The sequence below is a fragment of the Bos indicus genome, chromosome 3 (assembly GCF_029378745.1).
Source record: "Bos indicus isolate NIAB-ARS_2022 breed Sahiwal x Tharparkar chromosome 3, NIAB-ARS_B.indTharparkar_mat_pri_1.0, whole genome shotgun sequence".
Classification (NCBI taxonomy): domain Eukaryota; kingdom Metazoa; phylum Chordata; class Mammalia; order Artiodactyla; family Bovidae; genus Bos; species Bos indicus.
The window spans coordinates 32,963,884-32,985,458 of NC_091762.1; the positions used below are offsets into that span (position 1 = coordinate 32,963,884).

Below are 21,575 nucleotides of genomic sequence, written 5' to 3' on the forward strand. Positions count from 1 at the left end.
TGGGCCTGCGTTTTGTGCCCTTCCCCAGTCCGAGCAGCTCAGGTGACCAGGTGCTTGGCCAGCTGTGACTTATTGCCTCCCCTGTCCCTGCCGCTCGGTTTTCTGGATGTACAACAGGTGCGCCTTCTCAGGTGTGCCGTGTGTCTCTTCTGGTGAGCTGATCTCTGGCTGCGACCCTCCTGATGGATGTCGATCATCCAGAATCCCAAGGAGTCTTGGTTAGCAACAAAGCCTGCTTGCAGTTTTGTAGATGATGCCTCTCTAGGGCCGCGATTGCCCCCTTCTGGCTCTGGCTGCCCTCGCTTGCCTGTCTCCAGTGGGGGATGGGCCAGTCCACAGCCGGCTAGCTCTGCTCAGTTCTTTGTTCTGTGAGCCGACCTGGTGGTGTCTTCAGTTCAGTTCAGTTCAGTCACTCAGTCGTGTCCGACTCCTTGCAATCCCATGAATTGCAGTACGCCAGGCCTCCCTGTCCATCACCAACTCCCAGAGTTCACTCAGACTCACGTCCATCGAGTCAGTGATGCCATCCAGCCATCTCATCCTCTGTCATCCCCTTCTCCTCCTGCCCCCAATCCCTCCCAGCATCAGAGTCTTTTCCAATGAGTCAACTCTTCACATGAGGTGGCCAAAGTACTGGAGTTTCAGCTTCAGCATCATTCCCTCCAAAGAAATCCCAGGGCTGATCTCCTTCAGAATGGACTGGTTGGATCTCCTTGCAGTCCAAGGGACTCTCAAGAGTCTTCTCCAACACCACAGTTCAAAAGCATCAATTCTTCGGCGCTCAGCTTTCTTCACAGTCCAACTCTCACATCCATACATGACCACTGGAAAAACCATAGCGTTGTCTAGACGGACCTTTGTTGGCAAAGTAATGTCTCTGCTTTTCAATATGCTATCTAGGTTGGTCATAACTTTTCTTCCAAGGAGTAAGTGTCTTTTAATTTCATGGCTGCAGTCACCATCTGCAGTGATTTTGGTCTAGTCAGGGCTATGGTTTTTCCTGTGGTCATGTATGGATGTGAGAGTTGGACTGTGAAGGAAGCTGAGCGCCTAAGAATTGATGCTTTTGAACTGTGGTGTTGGAGAAGACTCTTGAGAATCCCTTGGACTGCAAGGAGATCCAACCAGTCCATTCTGAAGGAGATCAGCCCTGGGATTTCTTTGGAAGGAATGATGCTGAAGCTGAAACTCCAGTACTATGGCCACCTTATGCTAAGAGTTGACTCACTGGAAAAGATCTGATGCTGGGAGGGATTGGGGGCAGGAGGAGAAGGGGACGGCAGAGGATGAGATGGCTGGATGGCATCACTGACTCAATGGACGTGAGTCTGAGTGAACTCCGGGAGTTGGTGATGGACAGGGAGGCCTGGCATGCTGCGATTCATGGGGTCACAAAGAGTCGGACACGACTGAGCAACTGAACTGAACTGAACTGGCTAGACGGACCTTTGTTGGCAAATAATGTCTCTTAGGTTAGGGCTTTCGTGGGATAGCTATCTCACAGTCTGGTTTGCTATCTCAAATTGGTTCCCTCAGATTGCCCTCGGGACATTCAGGCCGGGTCCTTACCCTAAGCAATGCAGCCTGTGCCTCCCTGCCCAGCCCAGCCCCTGCTTGCTAGTGGCAGATGCAAGCATCTGTGCTGCTTCTCCACTGGGAGTTGCCTTAGGCACGTAATCTGTGGGGTTTAATTTTTTATTTATTTTTCCTCCTGATTATGTTGCCCTCTGAGGTTCCAAGGCTCGCCACAGATTCGCCAGTGAGAGTGTTTCCTGGTGTTTGGAAACTTTTCTCTTTTTTAAGACTCCCCAGGACAGATCTCCATCCCTCCCTCTTTTGTCTCTCTTTTTATCTTTTATATTTTTTCCCCTACCTCCTTTCGAAGACAATGGGATGCCTTTCTGGGTGCCTGATGTTCTCTGCCAGCATTCAGAAGTTGTTTGGTGGAATTTGCTCAGCGTTCAAATGTTCTTTCATTGAATTTGTGGGGGAGAAAGTGGTCTCCCCGTTCTATTCCTCCGCCATCTTAGGGCCACCCTATTCTTTTTTTTAATCGGATTTAAGTAGAAGATATGTAATTTTACAAGACCAGTGCTCTAACCCCTGAGCTATAGGGCCCTACAGAAGATATGTAATTTTAAACTATAGTTTGCCAGAGGTTTGCTATTTAATCTGCATTTAAAAATTAATGATAAAGTAGAATATTTTTCAGAAGTATACTGATAGTTTATATTTATGTTTGTGTAAACTCTATCCTTTTACTCCCCCTCTGTTTTTGATGTCACCATTTACATCTTTTTGTATTGCATACCTATTAACAGTTGAAACTATTGCTGCTTTTAATGCTTTCCTCCTTAAACCTTTATGTTATAATTAGTAATTAATATGTAACACCATATTAATTCAATATTATGGTATTCTGAGGGCTTCCTGGGTGTCACTAGTGGTAAAGAACACTCCTGCCACTTCAGGAAGTGTAAGAAACACAGGTTCAATCTCTGGCCTGAGTTGGGAAGATACCCAAGAGGACAACATGGCAAACCACTCTAGTATCCTTGCCTGGAGAATCCATGGACAGAGGAGCCTGGCTGGCTATGGTCTGTAGGGTCACAGGGAGTCAGACATGACTGAAGCATCTTAGCACACATGCACACATGGTATTCTGAAAATGGCTATATGCTAGCCTTTACTGGTGTGTTGTACATTTTCATATGTTCTCATGTTACTAATAAGTATCATTTTGTTTCAGCTTGAAGGACTCCACTCAGCATTTTTTGCAAAGAAGATTAATGGTGAGGAAACCCTTTTGGTTTATTAGGGAAAATCTTTATTTTCTCTTCTTTCTGAAGGACAGCCTTGCTGAGTGTTCTTAGTTGGCAGTGTCTTTTCCTTTTTTTTTTTTTTTTTGGCACTTTGAATATATCAATTCCATTTTTCCTGGCCTGCAAGGAAATCTACTGATGGCCTTATGCCAGTTCCCATATAGGACCAAATATTTTCCTCTTGCTGCTTTTAAAATTGTCTCTTAGGCCTTAATTTAAATCAGTTTTATTATTATGTGTCTTGGATAATATTGCTTGGGATTGACATTTTGAGGTGACTTATCAACTTCATCACTGAACAACAATAGTTAGCTTCAAAATTGGATATCCATGTCTCTCCCCAGGTTTGGGATGTTCTATACCATCTTTAGGAGAAGGCAATGGCACCCCACTCTAGTTCTCTTGCCTGGAAACTCCCATGGATGGAGGGGCCTGGCAGGCTGCAGTCCATGAGGTCTCGAAGAGTCGGACACGACTGAGCAACTTCAGTTTCACATTTCACTTTCATGCATTGAAAAAGGAAATGGCAACCCACTCCAGTGTTCTTGCCTGGAGAATCCCCAGGGACGGAGGAGTCTGGTGGGCTGCGGTCTATAGGATCGCACAGAGTCGGACATGACTGAAGTGACTTAGCAACAGCAGCAGCAGTATACCATCATTTGCTTATATAAAAATTCTACCCCATTATCTCTCTTTTCCTTCTGGGACTCCATTGATACATACATTATTTCTTTTGATAGTGTCCCACTGGTTTCTTCATTCCTTTTCATTCTTTTTATTTTTTGTTTCTCTGATTGTATGGTTTCAATTGATTTGTCTTTAAGATTATTGATTCTTTCACCAGTTTATTCAAATCTGTTGTTGAAGCTCTGTATTAATTTTTTCATTTCAGTCACTGTAGTCTTCAGTTTCAAAATTTCTGTTTGGTTCCTTTTATTCTTATAGTTTTACTGAGGTATAATTGACATACAGCAGTGCAGAAGTTTACGGTGTGCAATGTATGATTTGACTTACATACATCATGAAATGATTATCGTAATAGATTTAATCAACATCCATCATCTCGTATAGACATAAAATAAAATGAAAGAAAAAAAACTTTCCTTGTCTTATAACTGTTGGTATTTGTAAGGTGAGTGCAGAGAAAAAGAAAGTGAACTGAGCAGACAGGCAAGAAAAGGAAATTTATTAAAGGGCAAACAAGAAAGTGACTGGCCCTTGAGAAGAACCAGTGTCCTCCCTTTTTGACAGGGTCCTTCTTATACCCCGCCAATGGAAAATTCTCTGAGGGGGTGGTTAATTTTTAGCCTGCAGCTGGAGTCTTGCAGTCACATAGACTGAAGTCTGGAATCTAGTGGTCACATAGCCTTGAGAAAATAGGTGCCAGCAGGAAAACAGAATGTCGCTTGGGCAATGTGATCAGTCTCAAAGGTCACTGTGACTTCATTCTTTGTTTGTGAGGTCAACATAATGAGCCATTTTAACAATGAACCCCCAAATAGGCCCCATCTCACAGATTTTTGATTTAGGATAAGGGCCAAAGTTCAGTCTTCCGTAACTGTTTCCTGTAGAACAGTGGCATTGCAGGAGTGAGAAAAGAAAAGGCCAAAATGTAGGTCAAGGGGATTTGTGTGAGGTCAAAGCTTTTGATAATTTGAGTGAGTTAGAAGTAGCTCATAGATAGTTTGGTTGGTGAAGGCTCATAAATGGTCCTGAAGAAATTTTGGAAAAATAAGCATTAAACATGGGCTGAAAGTTAGAATAAAGGCAAGTAGAAGGAGAGGGCCTAGAAAATGTAGGACCCAGGGTATCCAATTTCAATTGTTTAGCCAGTGTTCCCATGAGTTACTGAGGTGTTGATGTATCCTCAAGGACCTGTTTGTCAGATTTCTTGCTGCTTCTTTTACAATGCCTGATTTGTTGGTTGTAGAAGCAGCAAGCTTCCTCCAAAAATAGACATAGGCCCACTTTTTCTACCATTAGAAGGTCTAATTACCTTCTGTTTTGGAGGACCATGGCTGCCAGGGAATCTAGCTGGTTCTGGACAGTGATAAGGCTAGTAGCTATTTCTTCTAGGCTCTCGGTGGGATCTTTAGAAAGGCTTCAGTAGTAATTTAAAGAGGTTGTGAGTTCCATGGTCCCTGTTCCAATCCCAGCCACTATTCCTAAACTGATTAATAGAGGAATGAATTGAATTGCCCATTTGGGTCAGTTATGAATTAGTGGGATAGAGAGGGTTTGATTGTTAGGAGCGATGGAAATATCTGGGGCTAGATATACCATGGTGCATCTTCCTGTCCAATTAGTGGGAAGACATAAGTAGGTGATAGTTCTACATAACAAAAATATTCCAGGAGTAAGAAGACAACAGCTGACATCAATAGTAAATAGGAGTCTTTCTGGCAACTTGTTAGTAGTTTCTGAGACTGACAGTGAACTCACCAGTGTAGCCCCTACAAGAGGAGTATTCACACCACACGTTGAAGGGAGCCTTCCCAAGAAAGTAAGAGAATGTCCTGCAGTTCCTGAGATGTTGTAGACAGATCACCTGAAGGGAAGGTATGAAGTATAATTACAGAGGTGCAGTGGCATAGTTCCTAGTTGGGGGTAAGAATTGTTTATAGAGTTTTGTCTAGAAAAACAGAAAGGAGCCTCTTGTTGTAGACGAACATCAGAGGTGATGGGTCCTCTTATAGGTGGTCCTTTAAGAGTAGAAGTGAGATATGTAAGGAGGGGAGTCAATATCTTGTTGGGATTATGAATTTGATCAATTGAATATAAATAACATATGTATGATAAAAAGATATTCTCCTCTATATGTGTGATAAAAAGAAGTGTTTGCCTGAGTCCATTGATCTGTGGAAATGGTGATTGCCAATCCTCCAGGCAAGGATATGGACAAGCAGATCCAACAGTTACTGGCCAGGGTCAAGTTTGAGGTATTGAGTAAATGATGGGTTAGATTTAGAGTTCTGAATAGGTAGGCAAGGTTTGAGGCAGGGTGAGATATAGGCAGTGTATGAATGTGAAGTTTGGGCTGTAAAAGGAAAAGAAGCAAGAGTAAAATCATGGTGTGACACCAGGTGGTGTGTCTCATGTCTAGGTAGAGAACCAATAAGGATAAGAACCCAAGTGTAGAAATAAATTTGAATTGGTGTGAAATCTATTAAATCTCCCTGGAGCCAAAGATAAGTTATAAAGTTTAGGCATGAAGGGAAATTAGTGATGAGAGAGCCTCCTGGAAAGGCAAGAGCTTGTGACACTATGTGAAGGAAAGTGGATAATGAGTTCATCTAAGCTAATCACAGTAAGAGGAGGCCCAAAGGGACAAGAACTATGAAGAAGTAGGTAAAACAGAGGGAAAGCTTTTGAATGATAGTCCACTCAGGGGGAGACACAGAGTAAAGTCCTATTGCAAATAGGGTAAGTAGAAGAAATCCTAGTCCAATTAGTGACCAGTACATCTGATTTTGTTTTACTTATTGATATTTGTTTTTGGCTATTCTGTTTCCTTGAGATTTTGAACCAACTGAAGCCTGATGGGTCCCAGAACAGTGCTGAAGTAGCAAGGAGTGTCCACACAGGGAATGTTTCCTGGTGGGGATGGAGAGTCTCCTGGGACCCATTTTAATCCAGAGATATGAAACCAAGATGAGTGACCAGTCAGTTTAGCAGCTGGTGGTGTGGTTAAAATGAGCTCAAATGGACCAGTCCATCAAGGCAGAAGATCCCTATGGTGTAAGGTCTTAAGTAGGACTTGATCTCTAGGTTAAGGGCAGGAAGATAATCTCCCAGCAAGGGGCTCTCAGTAGGTAATTGACCTAAGAGAAAAGGAGGTCCGTGCATGAGCTTAAAAGGACTGAGGAAAGACAGGGCTCTCGTGAAGTAGTCCTGCTGCTGTTAAGTCACTTCAGTCATGTCCGACTCTGTGTGACCCCATAGATGGCAGCCCACCAGGCTCCCCTGTCCCTGAGATTCTCCAGGGAAGAACACTGGAGTGGGTTGCCATTGCCTTCTCCGAAAGTAGTCCTAATGTGAGTCAAAGCCATGGCAAGAAGTTTGGTCCATGACCTTTGTAGTTCTAGAGATAGTTTGGTTAGGTGTGTTTTGAGAATAGAATTTGCCTTTTCTACTTTTCCCAATGATTGGAGTCTGTAAGGAATATGTAGTTTCCAGGTTATGCCAAGGGATTGGGCTACTTGTTGAGTGATTTGGGAGATAAAAGTTGGCCCATTATCAGATTGGAGAATGAATGGGAAGCCAAAGCGAAGGATGATTTCTTATATGAGAAACTGTATTACCTCTGAGGAGGTTTCTGATCTATTAGGAGAAACCTCAATCTACCCTGAGAAAGTGTCTACTAGAGTGAGCTTGAGTTTTATTTTTCATGTTGGAGGCATGTGAGTGAAGTCTATTTGCCAGTCCTCTCCTGGGATATGCCCTCAAGCCTTGTGTTGGAAATGAGTGAATAGGCTGTAGGGCTCCCTGCAGTGAGACTTAGAAGAAGATAACACAAGAGTGCGTGATTTTTTGCAGATGAGAAAGAAGGTTAGGATAGGTGATAAGAGGCCTAAAGAGGTAATAAAGAGGTTTAGTGCCTTTTTGTAGGGCATTGATGAATGTCCATAAGAATCTGTGTAGCCTGAGATTGGGGAAGGACATAGCAGCCCTGTTTTTGTAACCAGTCTCCTTGTGGTTGTGCTCCTTCTTGTAGTAATTGTGTTTTTTCTTCAGGGAGGAAAAGGGGCTTTATGCTGGGGAATGCTATGAGTTGTTGAGCTGTGACCAGTGATTAGAGTGAGGCTTGTTTTGCTTTCCCGTTTGCAGCATTGTTGCCCCATTTCATGGGGCAACACCAGGGGTCTGAGGCTTCTTGGTGACCTTGGCAATGTATGATGCCTACTTCAGTTGGCATGTTAGCTGCATTTAACAGTTGGAGTATAAGTGGGGCATTAGTTATGGAAGAGCCTTTGGTAGATAGGAGCCCTTGTTCCTTCCAGATGGCAGCATGTGAGTGTATGATGTGGAAAATATATTTAGAATCAGTTTATATGTTTGCTCTCTTTTTAGCTGCAAGAGTAAGTGCTCTAGTTAGTGCAACAAGATTTGCCTTTGGGGATGAGGTTCCCAGAGGGAGAGGCTGTGATTCAATAATTCCACTGTCAGCAAAAATTGCATATCCAGCTACCTTTTTTCCTTCTGTTGTTGTAAAGGAGCTGCCATAAATACACCAAGTAAAGTCAGGGTTATTCAAAGGGATTGAGGAAATGTGGGAGACATGGGGCATCAGGTCTTCTAATGCCTCTTTACAGGTATGGATGGGAGGCTCAGAAGAATTAGGGATAAGGGTTGTGGGGTTGAGAGTAGGACAGTGTTCAAAGGGAAACTTGGATGACATGAATTAGTTGGATGTGTGAAGGGGACAGAGGGTCATGGATTTGTGAGAGAGTAAATCCTTAAGTCATGTGGTGAATGAATGAAAGTGGGTGCTCCAAAGGTAAGTTTCTTACTTTCCTGAGCAAGCAGTGCAGCTGCTGGCAAAGCACATAGGCAGGCTGGCCATCCTTGAATTGTGGTATCTAGTTGTTTTGATAGATAAGAGACAGGGGTAAAGGAGGGGCCCTAATTTTTTTTCAAAACTCCTGTGGCAATTTTGTGTTTCTCAGTAATATAGAGTATAAAGGGGAGAGAAAGGTCAGGAAATGTTAGAGCTGAGGCTGAAAGAATGGTTTGCTTAAGGGTGTTAAAGGCTGAACTAGGGATTCTGAAAGATCTCCTTGGGTGGCTTAATATATGGGTTGTTTTTACTGCTGTAAGGCAAAATTGGGAATCCAGAGGCTTAGCTATCCAGTTAACTCTAAGAAGGACAGGATCTCTGTTTTTGATGTAGGGAGTGGTAGGACTGAGTATAAATTGGATATAAAGGACTTTCTTTTGGTAGTAATATATCTTTTCATTGGTGTTAAAAGGGACTCCAAGACATGTGACTCTAGGGAGAGAGAGCTGAACCTTGGTAGGAGATACTCAATAGGATAGAAAATTGAGGAATTGTATAGTGTGTTGTTGAGAGAGTGTAAACGAAGGACAACAAAGGAGGAAATCATCCATGTATTGGAGGACAGTACTTGAAATAAGGTCAAGAGAGGTTAGGTCTGATGCTAGAGCTTGACCAAAGAAATGAGGGCTATCACAAAAGCCTTGTGGGAGGACTGTCCATGTCAGCTGTTGGGAGGAATAATTGTCTGGATCAATCCAGGTAAAGGCAAAAGGGTCTTGAGAGTGTATGTGTAAAGGGATGGTAAAGAAGGTGTCCTTGAGGTCTAGAATGGTGCAGTGGGTAGTGGAGGAGGGAATGAGAGAGAGGAGAGTATAGGGATTAGGGACTACCAGGTCTATGGGGATAATAGCCGCATTGATAAATCTCAGTCCTGGACCAGGTGATAGGAGCCATTTGGCTTTTTCACAGGTAAGATAGGGGTGTTACAGGGAGAGTGGCTTGGGCACAAGAGACCCTGATGTAGGAGTTTAGTGATGATAAGTTTTAATGCCTGTTGACATTTTGGGGAGATAGGGTACTGTGGTTGATTGGGGAATTTGTAGGGTCTTTGAGATAGATATGAATTGGAGCATGGTGAGAGGTGACAGATGGGTTGTCTGTATACTAAACTATGGAGTTTCTGGATGAGGAAGGAAATGGTGGAGGGGAGAAGAGGAGGTAGGGTTGAGGAGCAGTAACCAGGCTAGGTTGGAAGGTGGACTTGGAATAGTAACAGAAGCTTTGAATTTTGAGAGAAAGTCTTTCCCAAGAATAGGAGTGGGGCATTTGGGGAGTACAAGAAAAGAATGGGAAAATGGGGTACCTTGAAGTGTGCAAGGTAGAGGCTCAGTTATTCGTGGTGTAGATAGTAAACCATCAACCCCCATAACAGAGGCCTGAGAGACCTTGGTTTTTCCAAAGTAGGCAGGCATAGCAGAGTAAGTGGCCCCCATGTTGATGAGAAAAGAGATCAGCTTACCTGCCACTGTGAGAGTTACCCTGGGCTCCATACAGGTGATGAGAGTCGGGGCCTGGGGCCCTGGGCACCTTCAATCTTCATCAGCAAAGTCCAAGGAGGCTGGGAAGAGCTGGATCTGAGGACTCCTGCTTGGGACCAGGAAAGGATGTCTAGATTCCTAGAGGGGGTTTGGGCAGTTGACCTGTCTTTTTATGCCACAGAGGGGACACGGGTCTGGCCTTGGCTTTAAGTATGAGCAGGCCCAGCGGCCTTCTTTGCCACATACGAAGCAGGGCCCAGGTGGCAGCTTCCTGTTTGTTGCTTGATGGAGGTTTGGAGCCATGTAGGGCATTGGCTAAAAGGTGGTGTTGGGCCTGATCTCCTTGGGCCTTCTCTAGCTCTGCCTGCTCTTCCTAGTTATTGAAATTTTTAAAAGCCAAATTTAAAAGGTCTCATGGATGGGCTTGAGGGTCTTTTCCTGCCTTTTTTAGTTTCTTTTGGATGTTTGGGGAAGATAGGGAGATAAAATGGGTGTTGAGGACAATGGTACCCTCTGTTGAAGTGGGGTCTAATTTTGTGTATTTTTGTAGGACCTCGGTTAACCTGGCTAGAAATTGTGCCAGTTTTTCGACTAGTCTTGGAGCTATTTCCTGAAGCTTATCAAGGTTGACAGCTTTATGTCCTGCCTTTTGAAGGCCCACACTGAGGCAAGAAACCATGTGATTATAGGCTGCTCGTCCAAGTCTTCCTGCCTGATAATCCCAGTTGGGATCATCTCTGGGGACAGCCGTGGCCCCTACAAGCTTAGTGTTGTCAGTCCTGTGTATCTCATCAGCATGTGCTGAGAGGCTTGCCATACTTGATTCTTCTCTTCTGGGAGGAGGGTGGAGGAAAGTATGATGTAAATATCATGCCAGGTCATGTCATAAGAATGGATAAGATATTTAAATTCTTTTAGATAATTATCAGGGTCTGAGGAGAAGGAGTGAAGACGCTTTTCAATTTGAGATAGATCAGAGAATCCAAACAATGCCTTCTGTTCCAGCTACTTCCCATAAAGGGAGGAGTGAAGCAGGGAAAGGAGCAGGGTCCTGCTTTAAAGTTATTTGGGACTGAGTATACGGAGGAGACCTAGGGAGGTTGGGGTAGAGCCTTGGGACCCTCAGGGTAGAGGGTAAGGCTGAGGTCTCAGAGCTTGCCTCTGGAACAGGCAAGGGAGGAGGGTTGGGAGCAGTGGCAGTGGTCTGCACTTGAGAAGGAGGGAGGGAGGAGGGGGTGTAAAGTGGAGGTTGTGGAACTGGATCTGATGTGGCTGCAACAGGAGTGGGAGCTATAAGAGGTGGGCTGTGATCAGAAGGGTCAAAGGAGGAAGAAGCAAAGTCTGAACAGGGATCAGGGGTGGGGGTGGGGAGACATTGTATTAGGAAGATGTGGCCCAGAGTAGGCTAAGAGTGTTTGAGAAGTAGGACAGGAGTCATAGACAGAGGGTTGAGAGTGAAGAAAGCCTGAATATAAGGGATTTCTGAGCACTTGCTGTTGCGGCCACAGAAGTTATCAAGGTCCCGTAGAGTATTATACTCGAGAGTTCCATTTTCTGACCATTGGGACCTATTATCAAGTCTGTATTGTGGCCAGACAGTGTTAGAATAGTAAATAAGTCTTTTTGGTCTAATCTCCCCTTGGAAACCCAAGGCTTTTAGGTTTCAGAGATGGCATCCTAAAGGAGTGGGTTTTGAGGGCTGGGATTGAGATTTCCCATTGCGACCAAATAGGAAGAGTAGACAAGGGCAAGGGAAAGCGAGGAGAAAGGCCCAAGAGAAAAGGCGTCCCCATTCTCAGGATCTTCTCAGAGAGTAATAACAGTCTGCTTTGAAACTGGCATCCCCTATTTTAAAGTCAGACTGAGGCACAAGGCCAAGGGCCTGAGGGCCATGGGATCCTCCTACCTAGCGCTAGGACTTGAAAACAAGGAGAGGATCGATTTCACTCACCCTTGTAACCAATGGATGAAATGTGGGCCGGTGTGTGGATGTCAGTCCAGCAAGGCAAGTGGAGAGTCCCATCCTGGGGAGATCGTCTCAGTTTCTCTGCAAGGTCCAAGGGAGGGGGCCACCGGGTGTGGGCTCGTAAGAGGAGCCCACCCAGTCGCGGTGGATCTTCCCTCCTGGGTTTTGGCACCAGAATATAAGACAAGTGTAGAGAAAAAGAGAGTGAGCCAGGTTGTCAGGCAAGAAAAGAAAATTTATTAAAGGGAAAACGAGAGGGTGACTGACCTTTGAGAAGAACCAGTGTCCTCCCTCTCTGACAGGATCCTTCTTATACCCTGCCAGTGGAAAGTTCTCTGAGGGGGTGGTCAATTTTCAGTCCGCAGCTAGAGTCTTGTGGTCACATAGGCTGAGGTCTGGAATACGGTGGTGGCGTAGCCTTGAGAAAGTAGGCACCAGCAGGGAAAACAGAAAGTCGCCTGGGTAATGTGATCAGTCTCGAGGGTCACCGTGACTTCATTCTTTGTTTATGAGGTCAACATAATGAGCCATTTTAACAATGAGCCCCCATGTAGGCCCTACTGGTATTTACTCTCTTAACAACTTTTATATATAACTTCAGTTGTGTTGATTTTATTAATCCGGTTGTGCATTACACCCCTAGTACTTACTTATCTTACAACTTGAAGTTTGTTCTTTTTGATTATCTTCATCCAATTCTTCCTTCCCTGACTCTCCTCCTCTGTAACCACAAATCTGATATTTTTTTTTCTACAAGTTCATTTGTTTGTTTTTGAACTGTCATTAACCTAAGCCACTATATTAGTTTCTGGTGAATAACAGTGATTTGATATTTCTGTACATTACAAAATGATCACCAGAGTTTCTTCTTAATGTTTTCTACTTCTTTGTTGAACTTCTCATTTGTTCTTTATTGTTTTCTCAATATTATTAAATTGTTTATCTATGGTCTCTTGTAGTTCTCTGCATCTTTAGAGTGATTATTTTGAATTCTTTGTGGGCAATTCCTAGATTTCCATTTCTTTGGGACCAATTACTGGAGGTTTACTGTATTCCTTTGGTGGAGTCATATTTCTCTGATTCTTCATGATCTCTATAATCTTGTGTACATTTTCATGCATTTGAAAAAGGAGTCATTTCTTCCAGACTTTATGGACTGACTTTAAGGAAAGCCTTTTACCTATAGTTGGGGACATGCAGGTTCACAACGTTAATGCTACAGGGTGCCACATGTGGGGCTGTGTCGTGGCCTTGGGTCCTGGGGGATGTGATGTCTTTTTAGCTCAAGTCACTGGAGTCCACAGCACCCACTCTGTGGTTCTTGGTAAGCACTGCAAATGGTCCACAAGGGCTACAGCACCTGTGGGGTCCTCAGTAGCACCTCCAAGTCCAGTAGCTAGGTACCAGAGCAAGCAGTAGTGGTGGCCAGTGGTATGCATATATTTTGGCTGCGGCAGTCTGATGCAGATTCCTAGTAGTAGGCCATTTTCAGACACACACACATGATGAGGGCCAGAGCAGGTGGTAAGGGCAACGACCAACAAAGGCAACTTCAGAGGTCCTGGCTATGAGCATTCTCTTCCTGTGGCTGCACACTCTCTCCCTGGGTGCACACACTGCAGTGAAAACAATGATAGGGTGCAAGCTGGGGCATGCAGATGCACAGCTGGAAGAACTAGCTATATGTAGGCACAAGGATACCAGCCAATGACAGAAGACAAGGACTGATCTGGGCCCACAAGCAGCTATGGGCATCTTGGCTATTTGTGTGTTAACCTGTGACTACACACTTTCTCCCTGGGCATGCATGCTGTAGTGGAGGCCAGTGACAAGCCAGTGGGTGCAGGTGAACAGCTGGACAGGCTAGCCCAGAGCATTCCTATGAGCACAAAGGTGAGGGTCAGCTGGGGAAATCCTGGCTGAAGTCTTGCAATAAAGGAGCCACAGGGGCCTTGGATGGTTGATGGTGTGGTTCCTAGGGTCCAGCAAAGGCAAGGAGGGGAGAAAGTGAGGAGGGACTCAGGCAGCTGGCATCAGCAAGTATGTATACCTATGGGGGAGAAGCTGGTGGAATATGCAGGGGGTCTATAGTGGCTGTGTTGGCCATTGCTTTATCAGTGGTGAAAAGTTCTTAGTTTGTCTGTAGAGCAGGTCTTTCTGAACTGTACTCACTCCCACCGTGCATCTGCTAATAATGGCCTCTGCTTTTCTTCCTTGTTTCTAGCCAGCCTTGTATGTCTTAGCTTTGCCAGTCTGGGTAGGATGAAACCAAAGTAAGATCTTTGCATAGCGTCCTGAGAGACTGGAGCATCTGGTCATTCATCCCATTCTTCCTTTCATTGTGAGAGCAAGTCTTTCTAGCTAGATTAGTTCTTGGTGCTGAACAATGCTGACTTGTGGAATGGGATGATCAAGACGAAAATGAAGCTGTCTTCTTTCTCTTCTTGTGTAATTATTCTGGGACTTTTTCTTCTATTACTAAGACCTCTTAAGTAGGCTCTAGAGATCCTCTAGAGTTGTTTTATTTGTGGATAGCTGTCTAATTGTTGATCTCTGTCAAGGAAAGGGGAAACTAGGTTCCTATATGTTGTCATTTTTCCTGCCTCCACAATCTTTGTCTTAATTCAAGTTTCAAAATATGTCTGTGTGTGTATGTGTGTGTGTTTCTAAGTTCTTTCTCTGGTTCCTTTAGTCTATTTCTCTATTTAGGAGCCAATATGACAGCCTTATTGACAGTAGATTTATGATAAATCTTGACATCCAATAAATCAAATTCTTCCACCTTGTATCTCTTCTTTAATAGTGCCTCAGTTATTCTTTGCCATTTACATATTTGTAGAAATTTTAGGATCGGATTGTTAAGGTCCACATATGTGTGTGCAGATATATACACAGAGTTGGAATTTTTATTGAATTGATCATGAGTATGATTTCTGCATATTAAAATAATAAATATTTTAAAAGATTTATTCATAGGTGTTTAATATGTTTATAGTATTTCAAAGTAATAATATACTATTGTTTTGTTTGCTGCTGATATATAAATATGCAGTTAATTTTTGTATATTTACTTGTACAGAAATTTTGGCAAGCTCATTTTTAAATTCTAATGATTTATCTGTTTATTCTTTTGGATTTTCTATATACATAATTATATCAACTATTACAAATTGTTCCTTTATTTTTTATATACACTTTGATATAAATTTACTCTCTTTCTATTCTTCCTCTCTCTCTCTTTGCCTTTTTGTAATAGCTACAACTTTTGGTACAACATAGAAAATACTGATGTTATCAGGCACTTGTTCTGCTCCAAATCTCAGATGATTGCAGTAGATTTTTGAGACTATCTTTTTCAGAGTAAGGAAATTACTTTTTTTTTTAACTGGGGGACAATTACTTTACAATGCTTTGTTGGTTTCTGCCATACAATAATGCAAATCAGCCATAATTACATAGATAGATATATTTATATAGATAGATATATAGATATATTTATATAGAGTTTAAATATATATTTTTTATAAAATTATATATTTTAAATATATATTTATATAGGTATATTTATCTGTATATATAATTATGGTTGATTTTATATATATATATATATATCTCCTCCCTCTTGAGCCTCCCTACCCCCCCCATCTCAGCCTTCTAGGTTGTCACAGAGCACCAGGCTGTGCTCCCTGTGTTATACAACAGATCCTCACTATCTATCTATTTTACACATGATAGTGTATACATGTTAATGCCACATTTTTCGATTTGTCCTACCCTCTCTTTCCGCACTGTGTCCAGAAGTCTGTTTTCTATCTCTGCATCTACATTCCTTCCCTGCAAATAGGTTCATCAGTACTATTTTTCTAGATTGCATATATATGCATGAAGGTACAATATTTATTTTTCTCTTTCTGACTTACTTCACTCTGCATAACAGACTCTAGGTTCACTCACCTCACTTCCACTGACTCAAATTTGTTCTTTTTTATGTGTGAGTAATATTCCATTGTATATATGTACCACATCATCTTTATCCATTCATCTGTTGATGGACATCTAGGTTGCCTCCATGTCCTGGCTATTGTAAATACTGCTGCAATGAATGTTGGGGTACATGTGTCTTTTGAATTTTGTTTTTCTCAGGGTATGTGCTCAGAAATGGGATTGCTGGGTCATATGTTAGTTCTATTCCTAGCATTTTAAGGAATCTCCATACTGTTCTCCATAGTGGCTGGATTAATTTACATTCCCACCAACAGTGCAAGTTCAGTTCAGTTCAGTCACTCAGTCGTGTCCGTATCTTTGCGACCCCATGAATTGCAGTACGCCAGGCCTCCCTGTCCATCACCAACTCCCAGAGTTCACTCAAACTCACATCCATCGAGTCAGTAATGCCATCCAGCCATCTCAGGAGGGTTCCTTTTTCTCCACATCCTCTCCAGCATTTATTGTTTTTAGCTTTTTTTTTTTTTTTGATGATGGCCATTCTGTTCGGTGTGAGGTGATATCTTATTATAGTTTCAATTTGCATTTCTCTAATAATGAGTGATGTTGAGCATTTTTTCATGTGTTTAATGGCTATCTACATGTCTTCTTTGGAGAAAGGTCTGTTTAGGTCTTCTGCTCATTTTTTGATTGGGTTGTTTGTTTTTCTTTATTGAGCTCTATGAGCTGCTTATATTTTTTGGAGATTAATCGTTTGTCAGTTGCTTCATTTGTGATTATTTTCTCCCATTCTGAGGGTTGTCTTTTCATCTTATTTATAGTTTCTTTTGCTCTGCAAAAGGTTTAAGTTTACTCAGGTCCCATGTGTTTACTTTTGTTTTTATTTCCATTACTCTAGGAGGTGGATCAAAGAGGATCTTGCTGTGATTTATGTCAAAAAGAGTGCTACTTATGTTTTCCTGTAAGAGCTTTATAGTTTCTGGCCTTACATTTAAGTCTTTAATCCTTTTTGAGTTTATTTTTGTATATGGTGTTAGGAAGTGTTCTAAATTCATTTACATGTAGCTGTCCAGTTTTCCCAGCACCAGTTATATACGAGGCTGTCTTTTCTCCATTGTATATTCTTGCTTCCTTCGTCAAAGATAAGGTGCACATAGGTGCGTGGGTTTATCTCTAGGCTTTCCATCTTGTTCCATAGGTCTATATTTCTGTTTTGTGCCATACCATCTTGATGACTGTAGCTTCATAGTATAGTCCAAAGTCAGGAAGCTTGTTTCCTCCAGCTCCGTTTTTCTTTCTCAAGATTGCTTTGGCTATTCATGGTATTTTTTGTTTCCATACAAATTGTACATTTTTTTTCTAGTTCTGTGGAAAATGCCATTGGTAATTTGATAGAGATGTCATTGAATCTGTAGATTGCTTTGGGTAGTATAGTCATTTTCACACTATTGATTCTTCCAATCCAAGAACATGATATATCTCTCCATTTGTTCGTGTTATCTTTGATTTCTTTCATCTGTGTCTTATAGTTTTTTGCATACAGATCTTTTGTCTCTTTAGGTAAGTTTATGCTTAGGAAGTGAAATGAAAGTAACTCAGTTGTGTCTGACTCTTTGCAACCCCATGGACTATACAGCTCACGGAATTCTCCAGGCCAGAACACTGGAGTGGGTAGCCTTTCCCTTCTCCAGGGGATCTTCCCAACCCAGAGATCAAGCCCAGGTCTCCTGCACTGCAGGAAGATTCTTTACCAGCTGAGCCACAAGGGAAGTCCTTAGGCTTAGAAATTTTATTCTTTTTGTTGCAATGATGAATGGAACTCTTTCTGATTTTTCATTTTTAGTGTCTAGGAATGCATGAGATATCTGTATATTAGTTTTATATTCTGCTACTTTATTAAATTCACTGTTTAGCTCTAGTAATTTTCTGGTGGCACATTTAGGATTTTCTATGTACAGTATCATGTCATCTGCAAACAGTGAGAATTTTATTTCTTCTTTTTAAATCTGCATTCTTTAATTCTTTTTCTTCTCTGATTGCCATGGCTAGGACTTCTAGAACTATACTGGATAATAGTGGCATCCTTGTCTTGTTCCTAATCTTAGAGGAAATGCTTTCAGTTTTTCACCATTGAGAATAATGTTTGCTATGGGTTTGTCATATATGGCCTTTGTTATGTTGAGGTAGGTTCCTTCTATGCTGATTTCTTGGGGAGTTTTTTAAAATCATAAATGCATGTCAAATTTTGTGAAAAATTGTTCTCTGCATCTACTGAGATGATCATATGGTTTCTATCTTTCAATTTGTTAATATGGTGTATCACATTGATTGATTTGTGTATATTGAAGATTCTTTGCATCCTTTGGATAAATGCCACTTGATTATGGTGTATGATTCTTTTAATGTGTTGTTGGATTCTGTTTGTTAGAATTTTGTTCAGGATTTTTGCATCTATGTTCATCAGTGACATTGGCCTGTAATTTTCTTTTTTGTGATATCTTTGGCTGGTTTTGGTATCAGGGTGGCTTCCCTGGTGACTTAGTGATAAAGAATTCGACTGCCAATGCAGGAGATGTGGATTCAGTGGTAGCCCTGTAGAATGAATTTGGGAGTTTTCTTTCCTCTGCAATTTTTGGGAAGAATTTGAGCAGGATAGGTGTTAGCTCTTCTCTAAATGTTTGATAGAATTCACCTGTGAAGCCATCTGAGCCTGGGCTTTTGTTTGTTGAAAGATTTTGATTATACTTTTGATTTCAGTGCTTATGATTGGTCTGTTCATATTTTCTATTTCTTCCTGGTTCAGTCTTTGAAGGTTGTACTTTTCTAAGAATTTGTCCACTTCTTCCAGATTGTCCATTTCATTGGCATATAGTTGCTCATAATAGTCTCTTATGATTCTTTACATTTCTGCATTGTCTGTTGTAATTTATCCTTTTCCACTTATAATTTTATTGATTTGCATCTTCTCCCTTTTTTATTGATGAGTCTGGATATTTGTTTGCCAATTTTATCTTCTCAAAAAAAACAGCTTTTAGTTTTAATGATCTTTGCTATTGCTTCCTTCATTTTTTTCATTTATTTCTGATCTGATCTTTATTACTTCTTTCCTTCTACTAATTTTGGGATTTTTTGCTCTTCTTTTTCTGGTTGCTTTAGGTATAAGAAAAGATTGTTTATTTGATGTTTTTCTTTTTCTTGAGGTAGGCTAGTATTGCTATAAATTTATCTCTTAGCATTACTTTTACTGCATCCTATAGGTTCTGAGTCATGGTGTTTTCATTGTCATTTTCTTCCTTGAATTTACTTAAAATTACTACAAATGCAGTTGACTTTTGTCAAATGTTTTCTCTGCATCTTGAGATATTCATAAAATTTTCCTCTTTTTAACTGATAAATCAGCCTTCCAGTACCATTATTGAAATAAACTCAACTTTGTTGTTATGTAATATCCTCCTCTATATTGCTATACTTGGTTTACCAACATTTGTAAAAGATGTTTACATCCATATTCATAAGCAAGATTGTCTTTTTATTTTTCTTTTTTTTATATTTTCTGAAGGAGAAATATTAATAGAACCTAATCTAAAATCTGCAAATTCTCTAGATATTCCACACTCTACCTTGAATTGAACCATACCAACAACGTATTGTTTATCTGGACAGTATTATATTGACCCTCCTTCAATACTTTTACTTTGCATTTTCTCTGTTGTCATTGCTCTCTCCTATATATTAATAATAAACCTTTGAAATTTTTTATTGTGTTTATTATAAACACGATGTTAAGGACATGGTTTGTTATGTTGGCTTTAGTCTCCTTTTGAAGATCCTCGGGTGAAATTTGTCTAAGAGAATTAAAGGCAGAGGAAGTTCAGTACCCTGGACAGTTCACTGAATGTTGGCTGTTTTGGATGAGTAGCAAACAACATTCATTTTAAGAACGCGAAATTTATGTAATTGGCTATATCTAAGTAAAACTTTATTTTTAGAGCATTCTTGCGCACTCTTGTCAGCTTTTCCCTCTTAGAGCTATGGGATCAATTTCATATTTTCAAGCTTATCTTGGAAATCAGGGCCAATTGTGTAGACTATAAAAATCAGAGGTAAGGACATTAAACCAAAGAAAGATGTTGGAAAACAGTCACCAGAATCTTGGAGAATAAGGTAATTGTTGCAGGAATTTATTCCACTTGTCTTAGCCCAAAAACACACTTATATTTATTTGCTGTTTTTAATCAGGGACTGTTCTAGATGTCACTAGCTATTTTAATCTAGGATATGTATGATTTTGGAATGTTATTCAGACTTCAATAGCAATTTTGATTAAGAGTTATTTTCTTGTTTTCTTCCCATCCTTCCCTCCTTTCTTTTTCTTTTCTTGTTTTATGTTAGTTTCCTCTCTCTGAGGTTACTGTGAAAATAATACTGATAGAGCAGAGAAAGCTGAACTTCTTATGAGTTTGATCTAGAACTACCCTCAGTTCAGTTCAGTTCAGTCGCTCAGTCGTGTCCGACTCTTTGCGACCCCATGAATTGCAGCTCACCCGGCCTCCTTGTCCATCACCAACTCCCAGAGTTCATTCAGACTCACGTCCATTGAGTCAGTGATGCCATCCAGCCATCTCATCCTCTGTAGTCCCCTTCTCCTCCTGCCCCCAATCCCTCCCAGCATCAGAGTCTTTTCCAGTGAGTCAACTCTTCACATGAAGTGGCCAAAGTACTGGAGTTTCAGCTTTAGCATCATTCCTTCCAAAGAAATCCCAGGGCTGATCTCCTTCAGAATGGACTGGTTGGATCTCCTTGCAGTCCAAGGGACTCTCAAGAGTCTTCTCCAACACCACAGTTCAAAAGCATCAATTCTTCGAAGCTCAGCCTTCTTCACAGTCCAACTCTCACATCCATACATGACCACTGGAAAAACCATAGCCTTGACTAGATGGACCTTTGTTGGCAAAGTAATGTCTCTGCTTTTGAATATGCTATCTAGGTTGGTCATAACTTTCCTTCCAAGGAATAAGCGTCTTTTAATTTCATGGCTGCAGTCACCATCTGCAGTGATTTTGGAGCCCAGAAAAATAAAGTCTGACACTGTTTCCACTGTTTCCCCATCTATTTCCCATGAAGGGATGGGACCAGATGCCATGATCTTCGTTTTCTGAATGTTGAGGTTTAAGCCAACTTTTTCACTCTCCACTTTCACTTTCATCAAGAGGCTTTTGAGTTCCTCTTCACTTTCTGCCATAAGGGTGGTGTCATCTGCATATCTAAGGTTATTGATATTTCTCCTGGAAATCTTGATTCCAGCTTGTGCTTCTTCCAGTCCAGCGTTTCTCATGATGTACTCTGCATATAAGTTAAATAAGCAGGGTGACAATATACAGCCTTGACATACTCCTTTTCCTATTTGGAACCAGTCTGTTGTTCCATGTCCAATTCTAACTGTTGTTTCCTGACCTGCATATAGGTTTCTCAAGAGGCAGGTCAGGTGCTATGGTATTCCCATCTCTTTCAGAATTTTCCACAGTTTATTGTGATCCACAAGTCAAAGGCTTTGGCTTAGTCAATAAAGCAGAAACAGATGTTTTTCTGGAACTCTTGCTTTTTCAATGATCCAGCTTTTTCGATGATAGGATACTGAAAGAGGAACTCCCCAGGTCAGTAGGTGCCCAATATGCTACTGGAGATCAGTGGAGAAATAACTCCAGAAAGAATGAAGGGATGGAGCCAAAGCAAAAACAATATCCAGTTGTGGATGTGACTGGTGATAAAAGCAAGGTCCAATGCTGTAAAGAGCAATATTGCATAGG

General features: G+C 41.4%; 1 long non-coding RNA gene across 1 annotated transcript in view; it reads left to right on the plus strand.

Annotated features, from left to right (window-relative positions):
- LOC139179988 (uncharacterized) overlaps nucleotides 1-21,575 on the plus strand; it is a 75,888-nt gene that overhangs the window by 1,570 nt on the left and 52,743 nt on the right. The window contains exon 2 of the long non-coding RNA XR_011564297.1: nucleotides 2,750-2,792. This is a non-coding gene — a long non-coding RNA (uncharacterized lncRNA). The remainder of the gene's footprint in view (nucleotides 1-2,749; nucleotides 2,793-21,575) is intronic.